Here is a 6,506-nt window from a genome sequence, read left to right on the forward strand (position 1 = left end):
ATGTTAAATATTCCTTATTTCATTTTGTGGAAATGCTGTGGTTTCACCTAACTTCTTCATCTATTACTTCCTCCATAACATCCCCCCCCCCATGGGTGGAAGCTGAGTATGAATGATGACATTGCAAATAACCCCAGCCATCCTCACTGTGGGTGTGAATGAGAATGGCTCCCTCTCTGCCTTAAGGGTTACTTACCACTGTTGTGATGAAAATTCATAACCGAAAGCATCTTGGGCAGGAAAGGGATTATTTGACTTACATATCCTGAATCATAATCCACTGAGGGAAGCCAAGGCAAGAAATCAGACCGGGAAGGAGCCTAGAGGCAGGAGCGCATTCAGAGGCTGTGGAGGAATGCTGTTTGGTGGCCTGCTTTTCATGGCTTCCTCAGTCTTGCTTTCTTATAGCACCCAGGGCCACTAGCCCAGGGATGGTAACACCCACAGCAGTCTGGGCCCTCCCCCACCAGCCTTACAGCCTACTCTACAACCTGATCTTTTAGAAGCATTTTCTCTGTTGAGGTTCTCTCCTCTCAAATGACTCTAGCCTGTGTGAAACTGGTGTAAAACTAGACAGCACACCCACCCCATTATACGTTTGAATGCTTGGTTCCCATTTGTCTCCCCACTACCACCCTCCTGTGACCTGTTTGTGGATAAAATGAAAACTCTGAGCTAACTGCTCCAGCTTCGTACTTGCCTGCCTGCTGCAATACTCTCTTCAAAGTTGGTCAATGCTCCCCAGTTACTCTCCTCTATAAGGTGCTCTGGTCATGGTGTCTCTTCACTGCAATGGAACAGTAGTAACTAAGACACTCACACAGTGCGTGCTCTTGATAGTTGTGATTGACAATTTAAAAATGAATACTAATCACTGAATTCTCTCCACTCTCTTCCCACCCCACCCTACCCTACCCGACTCCATCCCATTTCAGGCGCTCGAAGGAAAGCTAGCAGGTCAATCATCCGCCAGTCACAAATTTGGAACCCGTGCTCCGGAATCCCAGCACACAGAAAAAGGGAAAGAAAACACCAGTAATGACACCCGTCACAAAGCTGTGAACACATGGTGTATCCATTCGTTACCAAGGCAATTCAGTATCTTCCTCCTCTGGGCACCAGCCCCCCATTCATTGCTTTTTTACCTACTCAGACCTTTTCCATCCATGTCAGTGGAAACTCGCAGTGTATTGAGGGAGTGAAGTATTCCAGTCTGCAGACTGAAACAGTGTAAGAATAAAGTCCGTGACTTTTGAACAAATCACCTGGGCTAGGATTAAGTGAATCTTTGGTCTAAGGCTCCTCCGGAGATTAGCAAACCCTTCATTAGGCTATCGTTCAAACTGCATCAGTTCAAGGTTGTGGCCACGTGAAAGGAACCTACACATTGACCTCTGCCCTCACCCCTTCCACAGTCTATGTTGCAGAGCTGTCTGAATTGGAATTTGATTTAGCTACAACCTCCATTCTTCTGAAAATGCCGAGTTCTTATCCTACTTAATCTGTTCTGAACTTGGAAACAGTTGGCTTTTTAATTTTTTTCATTTCTACCAATGTCCAAACACATCAGCTGAAGGTTTTTTGTTTTTTGTTTTTTTTATTTTAGGATGTTTTAGGCAAACTTTTAATTTATTAGCAGTGAAGGTTGGAACTTGATGCTATCCTTTTTTAAAAGTCAGGTATTGCCTGTATTGAATATTAGTTCAGACAGAATATAATGTGTATTTGTTCCACAAAATATATAAGACCGGAGTACACGTGTTATAACTTGGCTCTTTGTTTATCAAGGGTCACTACTCTGGTAAGCGACTCTCTTGGTTTTATGAATTCCTCCTCACTTGATATATGTAACCTGCCCTCAATACTTTCTTGTTAAATTTTATTTACTCATTTCCATTGATGAACTTTGGAGAAGTCTAAGCCCATTCTGCACACACTAATGTGCTTTCATAGAAATCAAGTTGATATTTTAAATCTTGGAGATTTATAAAACTGAATTATAATATGTGCACATAGATATTCTCCAAAGGGATATATCACACAAAGTTTAGATGGGCAACCGTAAATACCAATTTTATATTTTTGACAGTCTAAGATCAAAGGTACTGGCCCTCTTCCGTTGAGGTATGTAGTACCCACTGATACCAGTATTGTAAATGACAGACACTGCTTTCTCTGAGGGGAAGTCTGTTTCATTTTTGCACATTCCCATTTGTAAATAAACAGTCAGACTTTTTTAGCTATCACAAAGATCTATTAGAACCTCCTGTACACACAATATTTTTTTTTATTTAGGGTACATCTAGACATCTAATTTGGTTTTCCATAATGCAATGAATAGACATTTAAACACCATAAGCACAAAAATGTACACACACACACACATACACACACACACACACACACACACATACACACACCAAAAAAAACAAAAAACAAACAAACAAAAAAAACGAAAAACAAAAAATGCAAGCAGATGGATGGATCATCAAAACAGAGTCCAATATTTTAATATGTCCATTTTTTTTCAAAAGCAGAAAATGGTTCCCACAAGATACAAAGAATTTGATATTTCAGATAATCCTCTAGCATAGAAATTTGTGAAGCTCAGCTCACAAGCCATCCTCCTGAAACTAAACAAAACCAATTAGATGTACCCAGCATGTTCTGTCTCACACCATCGGGTGGTACTCTTGTCAATAGCCATTTCTTACTGCTTTAGATAGTGCATCGCCCGCCGGGTGACAAACAGCCAGAAAACCAAGAGCTACACCAATTTATTTCAACACTATCTTATTGTGGTAACAGAGTCCCATCCTCAAAAACATATCATTGGTTTTTTTTTTTCCTAGAGAGAGATTGGGGGAGGGGTCAGCGAGGACCCAGAATGTTATATAAAATAGGTCAATAAAAGGGACAAGCATGACAAAAAAAATTAAGTGCAGACTATATGAGTATTATTCAGTTTGAAAGATAGTTCTCATTTTTATAAAAAAAATTGTAATAAACCTATATTTTAGTTATCATTCAACAAAGATATTAAAGCTATTCAGGAGATGCCACCAAACTCTCATAAAAGGAAACCATCTCACCCTTACAATGAGAAAATGGTCATTTCAATGAGTTTCAGTACATTGTATACATTTGGAGTTTAAGATGAATATATTTTTCCCTTAGCTGTTAAGTGTTTAGTTAATACCAAACTTAATATATGATTTCACATCAGTACAAGTGTTGTCAGAAGCAACCATGAAATAATCAGATACTTCATGCTGGTGTTTTTTAGAAGTCTTTGAATTTTTTGCTTCATTTGTACAACATGTACTGCTGATGAATGTTTGCCAGGTTGTTTGTCAAAATGAAGCAATCCATCATACGCACAGAAGCCAAGGGATAGGTTATATGTCTCCATGGTCTTACATACAAATGGCTGGTTCTCTTTAGTGAAATTTAGCTCATTGAAATGTAAGTATTTCTCTAGAATTTTAATCAAAAGGGACACACACACACCCCTCCAAAGACTTACAGAAACCCCCAGCGCATCTCTGACATTTCCCTGAAGCAAGATGGAAAGGGAAGAACAAATTCAACCATGATTTTTACTGAACTTCTCTATTCCCAAGAGTCACATACAGAGTCTCCGACATGTCTGATGTCATTCATTTAAAGAAAAGACTGTGCTTCCATGCAGTTCAACATAGATACGATAAGTGGGGTGTTAAAAGTTAGGGAAAAGTGGTTGTAATTTTTCAACAAGGACCCAATGAAGTAAATTTCAGTTTCTTCCTTTGATCAAGGTAATAGACAGTGCAAGCAGACTCTGTTCCTTGTCCCAGCTGTGATTCTAAGGCAAGCACAAAAGGTAAAAGAATTCCTGAGTCTTTTCACTGGAGCATTTACATTTCGATTCTGTAGCCATTCGCAACAGAACATCTGCAGGAAGATAATGAGCTTAAATTACAATTGACTTTGGAAGAATAACAGACTCTCCTGTTCCTCAATCATGTAATCAATAGGGAATTCTCCAGCAATGAGAGCCACAGCCATCTTTCAAGACAATGTTAAGATCTAAATAAAAAAAAAAATTCTAGCATTCAGGGCCTTGTTAAGAAGGAAGTTTTTCTCTAAAGAACTTGGCTAGAGACAAATCACACCCATTTACAAATGCGGTTCTCAAACGTGACATCAAGCCAATCTTGTTTCCTTTTACAGGGCTGTACATTCAGGATTCCAAAGATGGCACACCTCTTTCAACATCTAGTACTATTTGTGGGTGTGTGAATAAGTCCCCAGGTTTCTCACCTTTCAGCTGGGTTTTGCTTGTAAGCACTTCTAACCCAGACTTAAGCTTCAAACAAGATGGAGATACAGATACCGAGCATTCTCTGGGGATTCAGGGACCCCCTTGAGTAAGACTTTCCATAGCATCCTATCCTTCCTCAGACCCCAGACTCCATCAGACCAAGTCATGTGACTGTGGTCCTGCAAATGTGCTGGTGCACTCTGGGCACTCAATGAGGATTTGTTGAATGGGTGAATTATTGAAGAGGAGGCTAAATTAATTATTTTTGACTTCTGACTAACATATATTAATGGGCATTATAATTTTGCATGCCATAGCCAAAGCCAGAATTTCTTCCAAGATACATCCTGGAATCAAATTAAACATCTCAAAGGTTCAAGGACCTTTAAGTCAGAAGCAATGATTGAGAATTCATATATATATATGAAATCTCTCTAGTTCTTTACAAAAATACATGGATAATTTGGCATGGAGGCTTCAAAAGTAGAACTTTATTTGTAAAGTTTACAGAACACAATGCATTAGGTTTTTTTTAAGCTGTGACATCATATTAGATTACCTTACAATACAAAGGACCCACAAGTCATTGAAAGCACCATTTCTAAACGTCGGCTTTCAAATGCCTCTTCTTTCATCTTTGACTCCTAGAATATACCCGAGATAAAAATTACTCACACGACATCTCCCTCCCGAACATCTACATGTATTTATTTATTTAACAGATATGTCTGTTTTCCCGGTACGTGCTAGATTCTAGAAATGCAATGGGAAACAAGTTAACTGCAATCCCATCCTAAGGTTTGCTATGAGGGACTCTTATTCTGGCTAACTAGTTTATCATCCCCTGGGTCCTCCTCATACATGCTAGAGTAACAACAGCAACAAGAGCTAGCCTTCCCTGCATGGCAACCAGTCAATACTTCCTGCATAGATTTATGTGAGCTCGCCTTTCTGAACACAAACACTCATACTTGCCCCATAGTTTAGCCATAAAGCAGAGTTACAACCCAGGGAGGTTGGCAATTTTAAGGGTCTTAAAATTTCATCAGTCTCGACCAGATTACAGCTTCAAAGCTCCTCCCTCCAAAACTGTGTTCACTGGGCTCCATTCACACACAGGAAAACTGAAGCACTGATGCATGCCTTTGCCAAGGTTACCTGATTAGCTGGTAGAGTTGGGGGTTTGAACCCACAAAGTCCAACACAGTGGTCCATGTGCCTAAGCACTATCTGTAGGCTTTGGGGGTGGGGGGACACTCCTACATTAAAATGAATGAATCATTGTATATAGAAATATCTTGAGTTTGTAAGGTAGTAACTAAAAGATATTAGTACATTATAACTCATTGTAGCCTACAAATTACATCAGAAACAAGAACAGGATTAGAACTGCATCTTATGTGATAGCATACTCTCATGAACTACAATACATCAAGCCAGGGACAGGCATACAAGTTCAGATCCAGAAAATTTCTACTTGGGAAAATGTTTCAATGACTTCAGAATTATTCATTGTCAGCCACTGTGTCTATTTGGTGCTACAAAAAAAAATGGAAAGAACAAATACCCCTGATTGAAGGGCTTATAAATACACAGTGTGGAGATGAACCAAGGGCATTTCATATTTATAGAAAGGATTGGCCAATTGTACCGTTTCTCACCATTGCATGTACATTGTCTCTCCAATTGTTTTTGCATTGTTTTTATGAAAGAACTGCAAAATTGTGCAGTGGTTCAACCTGACCAAAGTGGTATTACGCTGCTGGGAAGTAAATGTATTAGATACCAGACTGGAAGTATTGTTTTTATTATCAAGGGGCAGGGATGTGGGAAGGGGTCATCAATTGCTGAGATGTGCTCACAAGAGAAGTCTCAAATGTTTTCCTATTCATCACACATAGTAAAATATTTTTGTGTGGGAATGAGGTTCTGTAAAAAAGAGAGCACACGTTTTTCTTTCCTCTTTTGCATTCCACATAAGAAATTCTGAGGGTAGATTTGGGTGGCATTGAAGGCATTCTACAGCGGACACCAATTTGGTTCTTGAAATCTCATCTTAGACGTTATTCACCATACCTCTCTAAGTTTTCCTACAGAAAAGTTATTCTGACCTTCAGAATTCTTCAAAATCTAACAAAAATAATTGTTTACATAAAATAATCGCTTACATAATAACTGTCAGACTATTAAGATTCTCTAAGCA

At 39.0% G+C, this 6,506-nt stretch overlaps 1 protein-coding gene across 5 annotated transcripts in view; it reads left to right on the top strand.

Annotated features, from left to right (window-relative positions):
- Lin7a (lin-7 homolog A (C. elegans)) overlaps nt 1-6,093 on the top strand; it is a 153,598-nt gene extending 147,505 nt beyond the window's left edge. For 3 of the 5 annotated variants that reach the window (NM_001039354.1, NM_001033223.2, NM_001284329.1), the window contains exon 6: nt 936-6,090. The gene's annotated coding sequence lies outside the window, so the exon portion shown is untranslated. Of the gene's footprint in view, nt 1-935 lie in introns of all 5 variants that reach the window. The other 2 variants (XM_006513031.4, XM_006513032.2) reach the window with 1 other exon arrangement.
- The last annotated feature ends 413 nt before the right edge of the window (nt 6,094-6,506 follow it).

Source organism: Mus musculus, chromosome 10 (genome assembly GCF_000001635.26).
Source record: "Mus musculus strain C57BL/6J chromosome 10, GRCm38.p6 C57BL/6J".
Lineage (NCBI taxonomy): Eukaryota > Metazoa > Chordata > Mammalia > Rodentia > Muridae > Mus > Mus musculus.